We start from the raw sequence: 22500 nt of genomic DNA on the forward strand, positions 1-22500 counted from the left end.
AAAACCTTTAAAAAAAAATAATAAAAAAATTAAAAAGAGGAGAAAAAAGAACAACAAATAAAAAGCAAACCTCATAATCCCCTCCCCTCCCCATTTGGTTATTAACGATGCTAGTTAACCCCACCCCCCCACCCCCCTCCAATCTCACCTCCCACTGCAAAACATCACAACCCTTCCCACCTTCCGCCTCCTCGTGGGACTCGCCCACCTCACCATCTTCGTGGTTTAGTTGGCAGCCTGCAGAGGAAGTAGTGTGGAGAGAGTCACACAAACTGCACCCTGCATGTCCCGTGCTTTACTTGATGCATTAACATGAGAGTCTGGAGAGAGAGAGAGGCGGGGTGGGGGGAAAGAGAGAGAGAGATAGGTTAGGAGGGGGTATAGTAAGAGAGAGAGAGAGAGAGGGTAGGAGGAGTGATGGGGAGAGAAGGATAGGGGTAGAAGATAGAAGGGGAGTATTAAGAAGGAGGGAGGGAATGAGAGAGAGAGAGAGAGAGAGAGAGAGAGAGAGAGAGAGAGAGAGGGGGGGGGGGGAGCACGAAGGACAGAAAGAGAGGGTGGAAGAGGTAAAGATAAAGGAAAACATTATGGGAGAAGGTAGAGGGAGGATGCAGAGAGAGAGAGAGAGACAGGGAGAGGGGAGGGAGGGAGAGAAATAGACACAGAAAGACAGAGAAAAAGACAAGAAGGGGAGAAAGAGAGTGGAATGGAAGGAAGGACAGAAAAGTCGAGAGAGAGAGGGGGGGGGGAGTAAGAGAGAGAGAGAGAGAGAGAGAGATAGAGAGACAGAGACAGAGAGAGACGCAGACAGACAGACAAACAGAAAGTGAGAACAGAAACAGGGAGAGCGGCAAACAGGCCGACCTGCAGAACGAGAATTGAGAGACTGGTAGGCCACACACCTACATCGGCGAACGTAAACATCTGCGCGCAAAAACACAAACACACACGCCCGCACAATCAGGAATACACGCAAACACTATCCTTAAACTACCTCTCACATCCCCCTCCCCCATTCTCTCTCTCTCTCTCTCTCACACACACACACGCATATGTCAAGGAGGGGAGAAATGAGAGAGGGGGAAGTTAGGAGGGGCAGAGTGGGAGGAAGAGAGAGAGCGAGAGAGAGAGAGACAGACAGACAGAGAGAGAGACACACAGACAGACAGACAGAGAGACATAGAGACAGACAGACAGAGACCAAGATATACAGGGAGTCAGGTTGTGGGGAGGGTTTCAATCAGGTAAGACAAGCATAGACAGGGAGTGAAGTGGCATACACAATCTCGGCGAGTATCAACGATAAAAAGACACACAGACACACAGACATGCAGACAGAGAGCAAAGTGGCACCCACCACACAGGCAGATAGCCCCGATTAAGATACCCACCGCTGTTCTCTCAGTCCATCATCCTTCGGCAGCCTCTCTCTTTCTGTGTGTGTGTGTGTGTGTGTGTGTGTGTGTGTGTGTGTGTGTGCGTGCGTGCGTGCGTGCGTGCGTGTGTGTGTGTGTGCGCGCGCGCGCGCGCGCGCGTGTGTGTGTGTGTGTGTGTGTGCGTGTGTGTGTGTGCTTGCGCGCGCGCGCATGTGTGAGAGAGAGAGATAGTGTAATGCATGCACGCGTACGCGCCCGTGTGTGAATGATTGAGCAAGCGAGAGAGCGAGAGAGAGAGAGAGAAGAGAGACAGACAGACAAGAGAGAGAGAGAGAGAGAGAGAGAGAGAGAGAGTGTGTGTGTGTGTGTGTGTGCGTGTGTGTGTGTGTGCGCGCGCGCACGCGTACGCGTACGCACGCAAGCACGTGCTTGTGCGTCTGACCTCGGACAGACCCGGATGCCGACAGTGTTATGGTGCCAGCGCCACCCTGCGGGGCTAAACGGAACGGGCGCGGTGCGCATGCAACAACCCGCGGATCCTGTGGCGCCTGATGCATCCTCCTGCCCTGCTCCTTCCTAACCCTCCCCCCACCCCCCTGCTCTGGCCCTGTCACAGCAACCCGCTCATTAGAACCGATTTCCAATGATGTGGGCTTACAGGGAGGGGGGGGGGGGGGTGAAGAACAGAAAGATGGGGGAGAGAGGTGCACGGAGAACGAAGGAAGAGGAGTTTACCTCAAGCTATGGGAGAAGAGACGACGAAGAAGAAAAGATTTTTTTTTTCAAGGAAAAGGAAAGAAAACGGTAAAGATAACAAAACCCGATAAAGAATGAAAAGACGGAGGGAGGTGAACAGAAAAAAAGAAGAAGAAAAAAGAGAGAGATAGGAAAACGTGGAAAGAAAAGGAGAAGGAGGAATGATGTAGAAGAGGAGGAGAAAGGTGTATGGTGATGAGAAGAAGAAGAAGAAAAAGAAAAAGAAGGAGGAGGAGGAGGAGGAGGACGAAGACGAGGAGGAGAGGCTTCAGGTCAAAGAGGAAAAACCAACATGAGAAGACCCGGAACTGACGCGCGTAGGATGTGGAAGGGGGGAAAGGTATTTTGGGACCTGAGGTAGACGATTTCAAAAGGTAGGAACAAAAGCAAGCACAAAAACCCCCAGCAACTAGACACAAAAAAGCAAGTACTGATGGGGGTAAAAAATGGAAAAGGCAGATGAGTAACAAGACTATTTTTACAAACAGAAGCAGTTCGTGTATGTACACGAACACACACACACACACACGCACTCACGCGCAATCTCTGCTTTATCCTACATTACCCCGCTATCTGTGTGTGTGTGTGTGTGTGTGTGTGTGTGTGTGTGTGTGCTGTGTTATGTGTGTGTGTGTGTATGCGCGCGCGTGTGTGTTTCATCCTATATTACCCTATAAAAAAAAAAACACAAAAAAAAACTCACTTGTGATACACTTTAAAAAAAATCCAAGCTTTTTTTGTATTGAGTATAATTTCAAAATGTAATGTTTAAGATGAGAAAGATCAGTTTAAAGAACATTAAGTCCCCTAGCATTAATTACAGAGTAATTTCCCTTTTTTACTTTCTGCACCAAAAACGTTTGCAAAATAATTAAAACTTCCATGCTTAGCAAAAGAAGTTCCTGTTTGAACACAAAATGATAATAATGACTGCTCTTGTTGTTGGGTCAGAATATCAGAACAAAGTGCCAAGTTTAGAGAATACAAAAATTATAAATATAACAATAAATGCAGTTTGCATATAATTAGGCTTCATTTTTGACTCACTTGTGTAAACAAAGTGAGTCTATGTTTTAACCCGGTGTTCGGTTGTCTGTGTGTGTGTGTGTGTGTGTGTGTGTGTGTGTGTGTGTCTGTGTGTCCGTGGTAAACTTTAACGTTGACATTTTCTCTGCAAATACCTTGTCAGTTGACACCAAATTTGGCATAAAAATAGGAAAAATTCAGTTCTTTCCAGTCATCTTGTTTAAAACAATATTGCACCTATGGGATGGGCACAAAAAAATAAAAAAAGAAGCCTAATTATATGCAAAACTGCATTTACTGTTATATTTATATTTTTTGTATTCTCTAAACTTGGCACTTTGACCTCTTATTCTGACACAACAACAAGAGCAGTCATTATTATCATTTTTTGTTCAAACAGGAACTTCTTTTGCTAAGCATGGAATTTTTATTTATTTTGCAAACGTTTTGGTGCAGATAATAAAAAAGGGAAATTACTCTGTAATTAATGCTAGGGGACTTAATTTATCACAAGTGAGTCTTGAAGGCCTTGTCTCTCTTGTTTATTTTTTTGTGCCCATCCCATAGGTGCAATATTGTTTTAAACAAGATGACTGGAAAGAACTGAATTTTTCCTATTTTTATGCCTAATTTGGTGTCAACTGACAAAGTATTTGCAGAGAAAATGGCAATGTTAAAGTTTACCACGGACACACAGACAACCGAACACTGGGTTAAAACATAGACTCACTTTGTTTACACATGTGAGTAAAAAAAAAAAAAAAAAAAAAAAAAGACAATACGCAGATGAGTGGGAAAAGGAAGTGACACCGGACTCTCTCATCATAACGATGACGGTGGTGATAATGACGAGGATGCAGAAAACAGAGAGGATGTGAAAGTTGCTGCTCTTATTAAACAAATAATGACCCATCAGCTATGACGACAACAACACAACACGAACAACCGAAACAGACTTTTGGCTCATTTGTTTATGCACGAGCCCAATACCACCACTTCCACTGATGCTGCAACTTTGGGTGTATTTTTTTGCTTTTGTTTTTTTCCGTCTTTTCCCCCCGCATACAAAGATCAAGTGAACAAGGTTCTTGACATGGCAGAATGTTCATGCAGGCATCGGTGATGAAGAGTTCAAATCGCTGCTGGCGCATTCTGTTCAGTAGCTACAAACCTCCGACTCATGAAGTCGGAGGTCATGAAGATGACGGCTCTGCATTAATGCTGCCATGCTGCAACTCCCACCACTAACTATTTTTCAACAGACTGTGTGTTCACTGCTGTTTCCCTTTCGATCTGTTAGCAAATCATTTGCCTTCAATTTGTTCATTCCCGTTTTCTGTGTATTTTCCTGCAATGAATATATATATACATGTGAAAGTACATATTTTGCATAAATACAACAGAGCGGCACCAGAGCGACTGGCCAGTCTGAATCACGTCATCACACTGGCCTAGCGAGCATGCTTCATCGCGCATTCAAACTGAAATTCTGACAAGCGCCCTCTCACAGGGTAGAACTCATTCTTCTTCCTTGAATGCATAATTATTAGCTGTTCTCCGGCGAACTCGGCACGCACCATATTTATCAAATCGACAGCAATCTGGAATGTTCATTATTTATCGGAGGAACTCTTGCTAATCGAATTTTTCTGGTCATTTTGTTTGCAGCAAGCATGTTGCAGCGAAATGGGTTTTCAGAATTGTGGATAAGCATCTATGAGGTTTCGCTCTCTCTCCTTCTCCACTCACCAAAGTTAATAAGTAATTGTTCCTGTTTCTTCTTCTTCTTTTTTCCGCGCGCGCTGTGTGTGTGTGTGTGTGTGTGTGTGTGTGTGTGTGTGTGTGTGTGTGTGTGTGTGTGTGTGTGCGTGCGTGTGTGCGCGCGCGTGTGTCTGTGTGTGTGTGTTTTATCTGCTAACTCCGTTTCTCAACACACCAAAGGTTGTAATCGCGCGCGTGCACACACACACACACACACACACACACACACACACACACACATAATATGGGTGCTCCTGTAAACGTGCGAACGTGCGGTCGAGTCAGAATTATAAATTACACAGAAGCAAGACAAACACAGGTTGTTGCAACATGCTGTGTGGTAAGAACTGAAACAACCACAAGCAAATGCACAAATATTTGATGACACACTTAAACAAACAAATGCATAAATTATGAAAAAATCGAATCAACACCCCCCCCTCATACGCGTAATGCCTGATTTCTCTTTTTTTCTTTTTCGCAGCTTTTAAGACGCTTCCCACCCCAACTCGCACACTAAGGCTTACAGTAAACACTTTCCAGGAATAACTTACTCCCGACCTGACAACATTTACACCCTATCCCACCCTCACCCCTCCTCAACCCACATTTAAACGCTCTCCCTTCTCCTCACCACCTCCCTCTCCCTCATCACCCTGCCAACGCCTACTCCATCCCCCTCCCCTTCCAAATCACCATCACTTTTTTCAGCTTTTTTTTTTCTCTCTTCTTCTTCTTCTTCCCCTACACCCCCACCACCCCGGAGTTTCTCCATCGCAGCCCTCTGCCTTATCCCCCCCCTTCCCCCACTCCACCCCCCACGTTTCTCCATCGAGCAAAAGTGATGTCATAGCGCCTATCTCCCAAACCGCAGGCACGCAGCAGGCCTCGCATTCCGCTGCGTATATACAACGTGTGCATTACATAAACATCACTTTTCTCCGAGTGCATTCGTCGAATTCTCTTCAACCCCAGGAGCTAGCCTACTGCTACTGCTGCTGCTTGCCTACACGTAGGTCGTCGGACTGTCAAGGCAATTTTGATGATGTTTGTGTGTGGTTGATGCAGTCTTTTGGGAGGAGAGGGGGGGAGGAGGATGCAGTATTTTGTTGTTGAACTCTTTACTTCTGGGTGGTTCGGTTAGGAGCGAGAGATGGGAGGTTGGTCGGGGTATTAGTTGTTCTGGCTGTGTGTGTGTGTGTGTGTGTGGGGGGGGGGGGGGGAGCAATCAGCAACCTGTGTGGTAATAACAGTTTTTCCCCTGTTGTGCGCTGTGCATCTATTGGCAGCAAAATATTAATTCTAGCCCATAATATCTGCCAACTGGGCGAACTAAGTTGTTCATTAAAGATGACTCATAAAGAGCAAGAACCTGAAAGGTAAACTAAATAAATGTTTTGGAAACTCGAGACATAAAACGAACAAACAAATAAATGAATAGGAAAACGATCGTGCGAAAAGGAAACTGGGTGGTCATATAAAAGAAGCTGGCTGGAGGATGACTAGGAGGAAGAGATAGTGGGGAGATGAGACGGTGAGTGGGGAAGGGGGGTGGGGGTGGGAGAGAACAGAGACAAACGAAACGAACTTTATTTCATTATTAGCTTTTCACATCCAACCCTTAAGGCGAAAAAAAAGAAATCCAAGAATAAACACAAGCACAGAACATATCCCATGTGCAAGTAAAATGGGGCGAGGGGGTTGGGGCAGGGGGCGGGGAGTGCGGGGGGGGAGGGATAATGATTTTTAGAGAGAGTCAGACAGACAGACAGACAAACAGAGACAAGAGATCGAGATTGGAATATCGCATGTGTTGACGTACATCTCTAGTTTGGTGCACACGTGCACGCGTCTCTCTCTCTCTCTCTTTCTATCACGCGCGCCCTGCGTGCTGGTACGCACGGACGCAAGCACGCGCGCGAGCGCGTGACATACGCTGTTGCGTGCGTGAGCATGTGCGGTTGTCAGTCAACTTGCAGTGCAGCGAGAAGAGCGTATAAGCGCACTTCAGTCCTAAGTGGGTCAGTCTGTCTGGGAAGTGTCTGTCTAAAGTGTCGTGGGGTTCGAGTGGAGGACCTCTCTCACGATTATTCTCGCCCCTCCCTCATCCCCGCCCCTCCCTCTCCAAATAAAATGACTCAGCCTTCGTCTAATAGTAGGAAGCCAACTTGGAACCTAGCTTGTGCCTCTTTTTTTGTTCCCTCTTTCCCCCCCTATATATATATATATATATATATATATTCTTCAGAATTATACATACATACACACATACATACACACACACGCACGCATATATATATATATATATATATATATATATATATATATTGTTGTTGTTGATGGTCGTGGTCTTTGTTTTCTCTGTTCCTCTCAGTCTCTCTTTTTGTGCGTGTATTAGTGTGCATGCCCTCTCCCTCTCTCAAACGTACACACATACACGGGCACACTTACACACACCACACACAATACTACAAGCAGGCTCGCAGACACACATGTATACATACGTATTTAGGCATTTGCGCAATTATGCACACACGCGCCTACACACAGCCACAGAGCACGCGCACAGAACTGCTGCATTAATGCCACATGGGTCGACAGCTTAATTGCTTTCCAGTCAACGCTGCGGCTAATTTGAACCACATTTTTACATCATGCAAGGCTTAAAAACGAAAAAAAGAAAGTAAGAGAGAACGAAGAAGATTGACTGAAATTGAGACAGAAAAATGGAAAGAAAGAAAAGTTCTGTGGAAATGAAAAAAAAAAAAAAATGCAGAAAGGAAAGAAGAAAGCAAGAAAGAAAGGAGAGAGAAAGGGAAGAAAAAAGAAAGAGAAGAAAGAAAGAGCTTAAGAGCCTTCCTACCCAAAAGCCAGAGGATAAATATAAGAAACAAACAGAAACGTGATTATTCATATGAAGCTTTGTGGCATTCAAACGAGTAAGCCTCTACGAGAAGGTAAACAAACAAGTGCAAAAGGGATTCAAAAGAAATTAAACGAAAAACAAACCAGCACATAAAAGGAACGGCGATAGAACAGGTCAACCCCGGAAAACGGAGTATGGCTGCCAACATGGCGGGGTCATACACGTACAAGCCTACTCGTGTACATACGAATGAACGTGGGAGTTGCAGCCCACAAGGAAGAAGAAGAAGAGGAGATCAAAATCACGTTTATTATCTCAGTTCTGAGAACTTAAGTGTGGTGATATCCGTGAACAGGCGTAACAAAAGATGACAGCTGAGTATAATTATAAAGCTGACAAATGAAGGGTTGTGAAATATGACTCACTTTGAGCCATCAAAAATGGTTCATGTATCTGATCAATGGTCCTTTTTTTTGGGGGGGGGGGGAGGCTGGGAATAAAATGTTAAAATAAATTTGACTGTTACCAGCGGGTAGACAAACAACGTATAGGTTGGGATGGGCGGCGGAGGTTATGGTCAGAAAGAGAACACTGAACACTGAAATGTTTAACTCTTTCCATACGAACGGCGAAAGAGACGACGTTAACAGCGTTTCACCCCAATTACCACCATCAAAATATTGCAAGCAGAAGGCTCTTATACTGAAGACGTGAATGTTGACAAAGAATACCACAATTCTGACGACGGAAGCTAAAGGTTGGGTCATTCAGACACCCACTGGACATCCGAGGGGTCTGTGCAGAGGAGAAGAGAGGACTGGCCGTACTGAGTGAGTTAATGTCATTAGCTGAAAAGCTCCAGAGACATAGTAGGTACTAATCAGAGCAAAAAGGTGCATGACAGATAAAATGTAACAGAAAGGAAAACTGAGGCAACATAAAGGGTCACAGAGACAGAGAGAGGGAGGGGGAGAGGGGGAGGGGGAGAGGGGGAGGGGGAGAGGGGGAGGGGGAGAGGGGGAGGGAGAGAGAGAGAGATGTAGCAGTGAGAGATGAGGGTGAGAGATGAGAAAAGGACAGAGTGAGAGTTAAAACGAGAAAAATATCAAAATGTAAAAAGGAAGTCAGATACAGAAACAGTGTAAAACAAAATACAGATTGAGAAAAAAAAAAGTGAAAAGGGAAGGAGACAGCAATTGTCATGTTATCAAATTCAATGCGCTTGGAACACAATCTTCTCTCTCACTTTTTTCTTTTCTTTTTCTCTCTAATTTTTGCTTGCTTTCTTTCATTCTATATAACAAATTAAAAAAAAATCGTTCGGATTCTGTTTTCTTCCTTTTAGCTATTTTGATCTGTTCTCTTTCTTTAATGTTTTCTTTTCATATTCTTTTTTTTTTTTTTTTCCCATATCGATATGTGTGTGTGTGTGTGTGTGTGTGTGTGTGTGTGTGTGTGTGTGTGTGTGTGTGTGTGTGTGTGTGTGTGTGTGTTGTTGTTGTTTCGCCCCCTTCGCCCTCCTCTTCAGACTCCACTATAATTTCCGAACACCCCCCGAAAACCGAGTATGGCTGCCTACATGGCGGGGTAAAAACGGTCATACACGTAAAAGCCCACTCGTATACATTCCAGTGAACGTGGGAGTTGCAGCCCACGAACGAAGAAGAAGAAGAGAACAATACAGGCCACCGTCTTCCTCGTGTCAATGCCAGTAAAGCCGAATCACTTTGCAATGAAAAGCATCTGTTACTGTCGATGAATTCAGCATTCACCACATTTCTCGAGCATTCTAAACATCCAGATTGTTGCAGATCCATCATTTGTATGATCCGAAGAGTGACCCTTCTTTCTTTAACCGATTAACATAATATGTATTTTAGCACAAACAAGAAAAATAACACCTCCACCAGCAATAAACGAACAATAACAACCAATCTTACTCACCAGAGAACGGGGGTCGCCAGGGTGGGTATGAACAGGGCAAAGGATACGGGAACTGGTATGGGGCGTACTCTGAAACAGTTCAACATTGAAACCGATGAATTAAATATATTATAGTGGGCTGGTTTGGACTTTGCTCGTTGGTTTGGACTCTGTGTGTGTGTGTGTGTGTGTGTGTGAGTTGCTTTGGTGTGTGCACATGGTTTTGCATGTCGACGTCATAAAATCACAACCACGACATAAGCACGCATACTTTTTACACCGATGTTCCACACAATAAAAGCTGTCGCAGTTTTAAGCACACCGACAATGCAATCCACTCTCTTTAATTTCTTTATTAAAAGAAGAAGAAAAAATCCACAATTCATGTACCCACCCCACGCACACACAACGCGAGTGTGTGCAAGCCTCACAAAGTCTCGGGCTTTCTGATTCCTGGATCGAATTAAGGTCAACAAAAAAAAAGGTCCATGAAAGCAACAACACACCACCCCCAACCTCTCCACCCCCGTTGCGTCAAAGCCACTTTTCAGGCAGATTGTATGTCCGCCGAGCTGACGCCATTCCACGGAAAGAAGACATACAATGCAGTGGATACGTCCGTCTGACAGTAGTGGTACCGAGGCAAGGTTGTCTTTCAATCCTGATTGCCAAAGTTTATAATGGAGCACTGATCACTGAAGACAGGTGAATGAATGCAAGTTGCTCATACGCAATCATATTTTCTTTACTTTTCTTCTCTTTTTTTTCTCTTCTTCTTTTATATTTCTTTCTTTCTTCCCCTTTTTTTGTTCACAAAAGGATTTTTAAAATTTCTGTTAACACAAGAAATGCGTGCCACTACCTTTCCCAACCTTCCCCCATTTAAAACCTTACCCAACCGTCCCTTTGAAGAGTTTACTTTGACAAAAAGGCATGGAGGTAGGGGGGAGGGGGGGTGTTTATTTGAAATGCCTCTGTCGTCACTGAGTGTGGAGTTTATTGCTGAGATCTTCCCTGTCGTTCTCTTTGTATTGACGTTGTAACGACATGATGTCACACTGAGCTGTGCAGTCAAGCAACGACAGCAAGCACATGCCAAACAGCGTGCAGGTCAAAACAGCGAAAGACATCCCAACAACAACAACAAAAAAGCTGTATCCATATTCATATTTAAAGCCTAGCTGTTCCGTCCATTTGTATGGACGTTATATCTATGTATGTGAAACTTAACCCGTCCATTTGTAAAGACGCTGTATCATATCATGTGAAGCCTAACTGATCCATCAATTTTAAAAAAGAGCTAAGACCACGTCAAACCCATCCAATCAGCCAAGCAACTCAAAATAAACATCTGCAAAACAACACGTAAAATAAAAACAGCAACAAAACATCACACACACACACACACACACACACCTACACACACACCCACCTGAACAAAATTGGGAACGGGAGTAAAACAAAAACATTTAATGAAAAGAGCGAAGCAGAAAGAGAAAAAGTGAAAGAAAGACGAAGGATCGAGACATGGAGAGAGAGAGAGAGAGAGAGAGAGAGAGAGAGAGAGAGAGAGAGAAAGAGAGAGACAGACAGACAGACAGGGGGGGGGGGGGGGGTCGAGGGAGAGGACAGACAGAAAAAGGTAGACTGAAAGATAGACAGGAAGGGGGGTGGGAGAGATGGAGGGTGTCAGTAACAAGAATGAGAAATTAATCTATCAGAGCCCTGACTGATTTATTACGCGCGCGCGCGCACACACACACACACACACACATATATATATATATATATAAGAATACAAAAAAGCGAAGCATCCATCCGCCCACGTCCCTTCAACTCTGTCACAATACCTTGTCTCAAAATTCACAGACTATATATAGAGAAAATGAAAATAAAAAGGTGTTATAACATCCACCCACTCACTTCCCACCAATACCTTTTGGCAAAACTCATCACACTGTTGGACACTGAGGAGGAAGGATGCAGGGAGCAGACCACACCTCCGTCCCCCCCCCGCCGACCCCATTCACCCACCCCTACCCCCAAAGAAGCGGACGATGATGCAGAATAACGCCCACCCTCACCACATTCACCCACCCACCCACCCACACAAGAAAGAAAGAAAACACACACACAAAGACAACAACATTTCAATCGATAATCACCTGTCTTTGTCGTGTTTAAACAGAGTCAAGTTACTGCCCCCATTCCACAAGAACGGGGCGTAGTATTTCCGATAAGGTGATGACAGACTGTATGAGGTGACGACAGAGTCAGAGAGACAGACAGAGACAGAGAAAGAGAAACAGAGGGGGGTAGGGGGAAGTGAAAGCGGTAAAGTGAGAGAAAAAGAGAACAAAATTCACGCACGCACGCACACACACACACACACACATAGTGTGAATGTAAAATGACAAAGAGAGAGGACGGTAAGAAATGAGGGATAGCGCATTTTACACGCTTGTTGTGGCGACGCACTCAAACAGTACACACAACTGCAGTCTATGGCGGGACGGGGGCACTCAATACACGTACTCAATGCGGGACAAAATAAAGCGCCAAACCGTACATACAACAGTGCTTCCATTCATGCGACATTGGTGAATATCATGCCGGAATACTAAAGTGCAGAGACATTCAATCGCACACTAAGAGGAGAAAGAAGACGCTGATGATGACGACTATGGGAACAATATCGTTGAAGAAGACTGCCTTTATTCATTCTATGGAATAACCATCAGACCTTTTCTGACGAGGGTGGGACTATTTTGTGCGTGCGTGCGTGTGTGTGTGTGTGTGTGTGTGTGTGTGTGTGTGAGAGGGAGAGAGAGAGAGAGAGAGAGGGGGGGAGGGGCACTTTCCCCGCCCCCTCACCAACCAGCCTTCGACCATTATTAAGATGAAACACTGGTAATTGGATTCGTGGTTCAACGTCATGACTGTTCATCATCGAAACGCAACCGACTTCCTGTGGCAAAACTGTCCCGCCAATTACACGCGCCGCTTGGATGAAGCCAGCGATGATGTCAGCAACGTACGTCAAAGCACGGCGTATCTGTCTAATAATTATCTCTAATCTGCTGAGCTCGGGGCTGGACCACCAGTGACGTGCTTGCAAAGACGGAGTTTGCAGACGTCGCTGTGGCACGCGACGGAACCGCGCGGAACATGCCGACATCGACTTGGTATGGCCTACGTCACGTTCCTAAGTAACGTGCGTGCGTGGCACGTAGGTGTGTGTGTGTGTGTGTGTGTGTGAGCGCACGAGTTATACGTGTATGTGTTTCAATTTGTCCGTTTGTACGTGCTTTTAACATTATCCAAAATCTGGAACCCTCCTGTCCGTTCTTTAACGTTCACTGACAATGATTTATGAACATCATCAAACCAATCCATTTATTTCACGCGCTATTGCATAACATGCCCCCACTCCCTGCAATCAAAGCCCGTATTACTTACGGTCTTTGCAACTATCACCTTGGGTTGGTGAAGGGAAATTGGGGGACTGGGGTGGGGGTGGGTGGGGGTGTCCATCCATGCTTTCCGGTGGGCATCAGTAATACTTTTTTCCCCCGTTCAAGTACGAAGAAAAAACAAACAGAAGGTGTGGTGGAGAATGTGATGGTTGTTAATAAATAACACTTGGTACGCGCACACGCATGGTCAGACCACTCAATAATATCTTCCATTTTCGGGAAAGTAATATACCCCTCACACACACACACAACAAAACAAACAAACAAAAACCAAAAAAATCGTACACAGACAGAAAATATGAAATGAGACAGATTTAGACAACAAGACAACAACAACAACAACAAAATAAAATAAAATAAAATAAAAGCCTGGCTGCGATTATTCCGTCAAAAACCAACAACGACGCAGCTTAAAACCCGAAACTGCATGTCAAATCCGCCTCCACACGAGCTGCCCCCGAAGCGTAGCAATAACATATATATCTATTAATGCACCCCCACCCCCCTTTTGTTTGTTTGTCGAGGGCTTGTTGACGCAATGCTCCAAATCAGAACATGTCCCATGACACACGAACAAACTTCTAATTGTGGCGCAGCGGGTGATGCATGGGCGCGTGCCCATTTGCCCCTTTAACTGCTGAAGCTGGGTGAAATGAGAATCAGTATGACATGAATTTGAAATGCAGTTCCTTTGTGTGTGTGTGTGTGTGTGTGTGTGTGTGTGTGTGTGTGTGTGTGTTTGTACTTTTCAAAGGTGCAATTGATTTTGCGCAACAAAAGTAATGCAGTCCCGAGAGGAAGAAGTCCAACTCGTGGTGACCGAAACAATGACCTATAAGTTCAGTCTTTTGTCAGTGAGGTGACATGATGACTATAAGTTCAGTCTTGTGTCAGTGAGGTGACATGATGACTATAAGTTCAGTCTTGTGTCAGTGAGGTGACATGATGACTACAAGTTCAGTCTTGTGTCAGTGAGGTGACATGATGACTATAAGTTCAGTCTTGTGTCAGTGAGGTGACATGATGACTATAAGTTCAGTCTTGTGTCAGTGAGGTGACATGATGACTATAAGTTCAGTCTTGTGTCAGTGAGGTGACATGATGACTATAAGTTCAGTCTTGTGTCAGTGAGGTGACATGATGACTATAAGTTCAGTCTTTTGTCAGTGAGGTGACATGATGACTATAAGTTCAGTCTTGTGTCAGTGAGGGATGACTATAAGTTCAGTCTTGTGTCAGTGAGGTGACATGATGACTATAAGTTCAGTCTTGTGTCAGTGAGGTGACATGATGACTATAAGTTCAGTCTTGTGTCAGTGATGTGACACAATGACATTTTAGCTCAGTCTTGTGTCAGTGAGGTGACATGATGACTATAAGTTCAGTCTTGTGTCAGTGAGGTGACATGATGACTATAAGTTCAGTCTTGTGTCAGTGATGTGACACAATGACATTTTAGCTCAGTCTTGTGTCAGTGAGGTGACATAATGACCTATAAGTTCAGTCTTGTGTCAGTGAGGTGACATAATGACCTATAAGTTCAGCCTTGTGTCAGTGAGGTGACATAATGACCAATTAGCTCAATCTTATATGTCAGGGAGGGTGACAATCCTTCACCGACGTCCATATTCGTCAGCAGCATTCAAGGGGTTAAAATGAATGCGTAAAATGCTGTTGACAGATTGGGCTGTGTGCTCCAGTCCCTTGCCTCTGTGTGCTGACACGCTAACGGTTCACCATAATGTCACACACACACACACACACACAAACAAACAAACAAACACACACACAACCATCCCTCATTCACGCTCACGGACAGACAAACAGACTGGCACACTTCCCCACACATAAGCTGGGCCTCTCACAGTCACTACCAGTGACACCGTGATCACTGAACCCGGACATCAGACAAACAGACTGGCACACTTCCCCACACATAAGCTGGGCCTCTCACAGTCACAACCAGTGACACCGTGATCACTGAACCCGGACATCAGACAAACAGACTGGCACACTTCCCCACACATAAGCTGGGCCTCTCACAGTCACAACCAGTGACACCGTGATCACTGAACCCGGACATCAGACAAACAGACTGGCACACTTCCCCACACATAAGCTGGGCCTCTCACAGTCACAACCAGTGACACCGTGATCACTGAACCCGGACATCAGACAAACAGACTGGCACACTTCCCCACACATAAGCTGGGCCTCTCACAGTCACTACCAGTGACACCGTGATCACTGAACCCGGACATCAGACAAACAGACTGGCACACTTCCCCACACATAAGCTGGGCCTCTCACAGTCACTACCAGTGACACCGTGATCACTGAACCCGGACATCAGACAAACAGACTGGCACACTTCCCCACACATAAGCTGGGCCTCTCACAGTCACTACCAGTGACACCGTGATCACTGAACCCGGACATCAGACAAACAGACTGGCACACTTCCCCACACATAAGCTGGACCTCTCACAGTCACTACCAGTGACACCGTGATCACTGAACCCGGACATCAGACATAAGCTGGGCCTCTCACAGTCACTACCAGTGACACCGTGATCACTGAACCCGGACATCAGACATACAGCTGGGACATCGAAAGACGACAAGGTGTAGAACAAAAAAAAAAGTCAACGTTTTGAAACAACTTTCAAAAGGACAAGGGTTTTTAACGATGCTCTGAAAATAGCACGCTCATTTTCATGCCCCGATGGTGACATGGTCACGGAATCGACTGAGTCACTGCACGTTCAATATCAAAACGCTGACACCAATGTTTTTGGTGGTGGTGGTGTGTTTTTTGTTTGTTTGTTTTTCTAATTGTTTTTTTTAATGTTAAGTGTTCTCAAAATGGGTTTGTCTTCCAATAATCTCTCTCTCTCTCTCTATATATATATATATGATATGCATACACACACACATAACAGAACTGTCAGACATCCAACTTGCTTTATTGCGCCAAATAAAGCAAGTGGGATGACTGGCAGGCCGTGTTCCCTTATTTTATTGATATCATCTATCTAGCTGGCCTTGCCTATCCTGGGGAGATAGTGGGGGCGTGCCTGCACCAGAGGGAACACTGAAGTACGGTTTATACGTATGTGGATACGATTTATACATATAATTATATATAATGGAAAACACACACACACACACACACACACACACACACACACATATATATATATATATATATATATATAGTATGCACATAATGATACACGTACACACAAGAGTCGGTAGTGAGGGTAAAAGGTGGGGAGATATTTGTAGATGGGAACAGAGAGAAAGAGAGGGAGGGAGGTATAGAGTTATGAGAGAGAGACAGAGAAAGATATATATATATATATATATATATATATATATATATACACAGAGAGAGAGAGAGAGTTATGAGAGAGAGAGATAAAGAGAGAGAGAGAGAGAGTTAAGAGAGAGAGAGAGAGAGAGAGAGAGAGAGAGAGAGAGAGAGAGAGGGGGAGAGCCCTCGGCAATCCATCAAACGTATCATTAGGAGCTCGACAGACGTGTGTACAATCTGGAACCAGGCTAATGACGTGGAAGCCCCGCCAAAGGGCATCTCTCCTCACTCCATCACGGCAACATGTCGTGTACTGCTGACCCACACAGCCTACATACACAGTCTACAGCACAGCAGCCATCTAATCTCCATGACAGATTGACACAACATTACACAAACAGAAGAGTAAAACAAGCAGACAAAACGAAAGAAAGGCACAAAAAAATAAGAACAAAAAAACATTAACAATGTTAAACGAATAAAACTGTCAAAATATGTGAACACTTGCAACACACGCGCACAAAACCTGTGGATGAGGTTGTTCTTGTTTGTTTTTGTTTTGTCTTTTTTATGCATAAATATGTTTACTTAAGAGTAACATGTTGAGCGAATGAATTCGTCAACATGTGAACAGACTGTAGAACTTCACGTTCATTTTTCTTAAAATTCATTGTTGTTTTTTTGCATAAAAATCACGTTTGTTTTCTTTGAATATGTTCATTTATCTGTGATACACAATGCGGTATGCATCGATCTTCCCCTTTTGATGACAGTTGAGACACCAAAACGTTATGTGAACGTTCAGCAAAAATTCATTATCATCGTGTTACATCTCATTATCTGGCTATGATTTTTTTTTTTAATTTTATTTTATACTTTATGTCAGGAAACAAGGCAAGAAGACTAGCACATGCTTTATCAAACTGCTTGGAGAATAGCATACGTGTCGAAAAGGTGCACCTTTCTCCCTTAAAGTGACTCAAACCCTCCCACAAAATTCAATTATGTTTTAATTACCGAATTTAACGCTGTCCTGAGGAGAAATAAAACGCGGTAGGTTTTTTTTTTGTGTGTGTGTGTGTGTGGAGGGTGTGGGTGTTCTCTGCGTGTGGGCGTTCACCTTTCACTCCAAGTGCGCGTGCGCGGGTCTGTGAGTTAAAAGGTGAAAGAGAGTGAGGGAGAGAGTGCAAGCGAGCGCGCGCGTGCCTTCATGTGCGCGCGCACGCGAATGTGTTTGTGTGAATCATCTGGCTTTAATGATTTTACCAAACACTCTCACACAAACCACGACCACAACCACAAACATTTTCAACGAAACCCTACTAGTACTCCACACACAAGCACATACACACGCCCCGTGAGACTAAAAGCACATTGTACAAAGGGTAACAGAACTGCGAAAGAGAAGTTCCATATTGGTGGGCTTTCAAAAGGGTGACACAGGCATTTTAACATGGGTCACCTCGCAGCTATTGTAAAGGGTCGGATCTGAGAAATCTGAAAGGGGCCTTAAGACTAGCCATCTTCATGAATAAACGGCGTGCTTATGAAAAGCGGCTTTAAACCACCAAGTCGGACTGCTGAACTGACGGTCGGATTTCTTTCTGACTCACGATACAGACGGGCTGTAAATACAAATCAGCTCCCTCAACAGACGGAATCTGAAACAGTCAGTCGGATTCAGACCTAGTGGCAGAAATAGGGGCTTGAAGACTTATGTCGTCTTCAAGGGACAGATCATGACAGCCGGGCTTAAAACGACAGACAGGTTCTTGAGGCAGGACAGAAGAGAGAAGAAGCTGTAGAACAAGCCGCCCGCCGTCACTGTGGCTAAAGGAAGGTGAAGCCTTAGAACCCTCAAGCTGAGAGACAGGTGAGAGAGAGATTTGGAAAGGGAGGTCGTCGTCTTGCTGCAAACACGTTGATCCCCCGTCGTAACCCCTCCCCTCCCCGCCCACCCCCTCCAACCTCCTTCACCCCGCCTGAAGAGAGGCAGGGGAAAACCCAGCAGGTCCTGGGCTCTCATTGGCTGAAAGCTGCAGGCAGAGGACAGAGGTAAGGTCAAGCCTTTCTGTTTTGGTGGTTGTACCGCCGGACATACAAGCGGGGGAGGGAGGGGAGGGAGATGGGTTGGTGGGGACTGGGGAGGAGAGGGGAGAAGGTAATGTGGGACAGTGGCAGAGAAGGAGGATATGAGACCACGCGCTTTACCTGTTCAGTGCATGCATACGCTCATTCGATTCAACAGTGCACGTGGAATTTAGCAGGGAAAAATGATTTAAAATACTGAATTTAAATGAGAACATGAATAGTCAAAGTACTGAATTTAGTACGGTAAAATGAATACATTTGAAACCACGGATAATGAAAATGAAAAAGTATAATTAGTGAACGGAGTTTTAAGTAGGGGGGAAAACACACTCATAAAAAAGTATCGAATTTAGCACGGAAAACAGAGAGAGAGAGAGAGAGAGAGAGAGAGAGAGAGAGAGAGACGAATTTACAAAGGAAACAAACAATAATGTGGCTACATATATGGATTAATCTTAACAACTCAACAATTACCAACTTCGCCAATCACATCACAAAGATTATATAGAGTTAAAAAAAAAAAAAAAAATCCAACACCAACACATCGACTTGCTGCGGTTGTTAGCCGCATGTTTCACGGGGTCTGAAACCTGTTTCGCTCCCCACTTGACAGTGGTCAACCCGAATTCTGGAAATCCCTCACGTGAGGTTCGCCTCAGTGATAAAGGTAAAACGACGGGACAGGCGCGAATGACGAACACCTATATGAACACAACATCAACAGCTGTACGTTTAAAAAGTGGTTCTTTTGGAAAATTAGCTTTTTCAATGTTCGAAACATCATTTTTACCGCACTGAAATGGTCCATCTTCGGTCGGCTGGGCTAAAAGCAAAATTATTTCATTCGATGCGATTTTTGTTGTTGATATTGTTTGTAAAATGCTTGTGGTTACCTTAAGCGAAGGAGAAAAATCTGAGATCATGTGTTTAAATACATTTATGATATTACAACCGTTGATACTGGCACACGTTACGATTTAATGCGTTTCACTCAGGAAAGACGTACACAAAGCTACGTTGACGCACAAAGACAACTTAGTGTTCTAACTACCCTCACACGTACACGATACACACACACACACACACACACACACACAGAGCCACAAACAAAAAGAAACAAACACACAGACACACAAAGAGAGAGAAACACGAACACATACAGCCACAAACTCAGAGAGAGACACATATCACCACAAACACACACGCACAGCCACAAACACACACACATACACACAGCTACACACACAAGCGCGCGCGCGCGCCCACACTACATTTCCTTCCTCGTGTGCTCTCACTCAAAAGACACCACTTCTTCAGATACGCTTCACATGACCCGAGCCCTCGGGTACGCTTTTCATCCCACCCCTCTCCTCCCCCACCGCCCCTGCTCTTCACTCCCACCCCACCTCCTCCTCCTTCCCGTGGTGTGTGTGGTCCCCCCCGCCGTTTGGGAGTTCCTCCCCAAGATTCCCCCTCCCTCTCCCCTGAAATCCGATCAGGTCGCTTTCGCCCCCGACCTCTGCTCACAGGCGAATTCCGCAAGCGTGGAATTCCAGATGTGTCGGAATAAACAGGGTTAGGTGATGGAACTCTGCGCGTGAGTTGCGGCTCTGAAATGTTTAGTGGTACTTTTTCCTCGCGGGAATGTCTGTATATGTTTCTCACAGGAAGCCACGGACTGTCAGGGACGGGAAGTCGAGTGTCAAGGATATGAAGTGTCAATGGGGATTAAGATTTGTTTTGCTGGTTCTTTGTTTTTGTTTCTTTTTGCCAGGAAAAGGCTTGTCTTGCAGATAAAAAAGAAAGGTCGGATGCATCTACTCACACAAAGAATAAGAAACAGATTTTCTTCTTTCTTTTTTCTTTTAAGTTAACCACCGCCCATGCCTATAATTGTTGTATGAATGATACAAATGAAACCGTGGAACGTCTAGTTAGCCACTTCACGCACACACGAACAAGATTTTTAAGACAGGCAAATCAAACAAAGATGTCACATGCGACGTGACAAAGAAACTTATCTCTTTTCATGAAGAAATGCGGTCAAGTCACACATCAAAACAACGTACAAACCACAAAAAAAAAAAAAAAAAAAAACCCAAAAAAACGACAAAAAACAACTCGGTTTACGCACTACACCACCCACACCCCCTTCATCCCCCACCATTCCTTTCGACTTGTCTTTCTTGTCCACGGTGGAGGGAAACCCATGCTGACCACTCACCCGCAGAACCACACGGAATCCAACAGACTAATGACTACTAGTGACGACCATCTGTGCAGTAACCAACTTCATCATGGAAGACCGCTTCACAGACCATGCATACAGACAAACACAGCAAAGGAAGTGGGGTGGATGGTGGGCGAGGGGGGGGGGGGGGGTGGGAGGGAGGAGAATGGGAAAAGGGGTAGAAGGTACAAAGAGGAAGGGGGAAAAAAAGAGACAAAAGAAGAAAGAAAGAAAGAAAAGCAACAACAAAAAACATGAACGCCAGCACGCCATGCCTCCATCCCCCCACCCCCACTCCCCCCGAGTCCCCCTCCCCCACCCCTTCATGCGTGGTTCATGTAATTGGAGGGGAGAGATAACTAACCCGATCCCTGTTATGAGAGAGGGCAAAGAGAGAGGAAAGAGAGAGGGGCAGAGAGAACAGACAGAGAACAGAGACAGACAGAGAAGTGACAGAGAAGCAGGGTCTGGAAGTTTGCACTTCCACCAGACGGAAGGAAGCCTTGTGTGGCAGGGAACATTCCAACGCACCGGTGATGCGGAACGACATGGTCTCCCGAGTTCACGGCAGTCAAACGATACCGGTTGCAGATTAGAGAGGGAGGGGTCGCCGCGGTAGCACCGTGTTGTTTTCCTCCTTTCACCCCATCATTCTCCCTCTCCCACTCCCCCCCGCCCCCCCCACTCCATCTTGTCGTCTTCGTCCTCCCTCTCTTTGTCTATGCAGCTGGTGGTTTGAAAAAAAAAAAAAAAAAAAAAAAGGGGTGTGTGTGTGTGTGTGTGCGTGTGTGTGTGTGGGGGGGGGGGAATCTGCAAGTCATCTATTTCTCCGTGACTCCTACCAACGCGGAAACTGCACGTCCTCGGCGTGGTGGCTTCGACTCGGAATGCAACCAGTCACGATCAAGTGAAAAAAGAAAACCAAACACTGCGATATAATACCCCCAAACATCCGAGTTTTAAAACGTGAATTAATGAGCTCAAAGCCACACCGCACTTTTTCGCCCGCGTCAGCTTTAAGTTTAAGCGTCGATAAAGTTAACAAAGCTGTCGTGTCGGATTACCACGTCTTCGTCACTCTCGCTGTGAATGTGTCGTGAATAAAGCAGCCGATCCACTCTGGATTTTGCAAATAAGACTGCAGAAGTCTACTGGCCAAATGTGAACTCCATGGGTTGTGTGGGATCTGTGGCATGTGTTACTTTCCATGACAGGCACACGGACAGACACGTAGGCAGTACAGGTAGAAACAGTTGCGCTGAATCCTGTAATCTTTCCTCTCCCCCATTACATCCACAAAACAAGCAGTTTAAAAAACAACAGAATCTCCACCCACCCACCCCCTTCTCTCCTTACCTTCCCCCGCCCGCTCTCCCCCTCCCTCTCTCACGCAAATACACGTCCGCGCACACAAACAGACACACACACGCATGCGCGCGCGTTACGACATGAATTTTCTCGCCAACAAGGTAGTTTCATGAAGGAGATTAAGGAGATCCGAGTATAAGAAGTGTCCAAGACTGAACCATTGTTCAAAATGGCATCTGCCTCTGAACGCGGTGTGACTCCTGCCTGTTTCTGCTGATCGCTGAGTCACTTCTGTAATGGGCTGGGAGGGTGAGGTACATTAAAAAAAACAAAAAAACAAAACAAACACACACACACACACACAAAAACCG

At 45.2% G+C, this 22500-nt stretch overlaps 1 protein-coding gene across 1 annotated transcript in view; it reads right to left on the minus strand.

Annotated features, from left to right (window-relative positions):
• The window catches only part of LOC143284462 (uncharacterized), a 63018-nt gene that overhangs the window by 30888 nt on the left and 9630 nt on the right, over positions 1-22500 (minus strand). The window contains exon 2 of the mRNA XM_076591116.1: positions 9730-9798. The gene's annotated coding sequence lies outside the window, so the exon portion shown is untranslated. The remainder of the gene's footprint in view (positions 1-9729; positions 9799-22500) is intronic.

This window comes from Babylonia areolata, chromosome 8 (assembly GCF_041734735.1).
Source record: "Babylonia areolata isolate BAREFJ2019XMU chromosome 8, ASM4173473v1, whole genome shotgun sequence".
In the NCBI taxonomy this organism is placed as follows: Eukaryota; Metazoa; Mollusca; class Gastropoda; order Neogastropoda; family Buccinidae; genus Babylonia; species Babylonia areolata.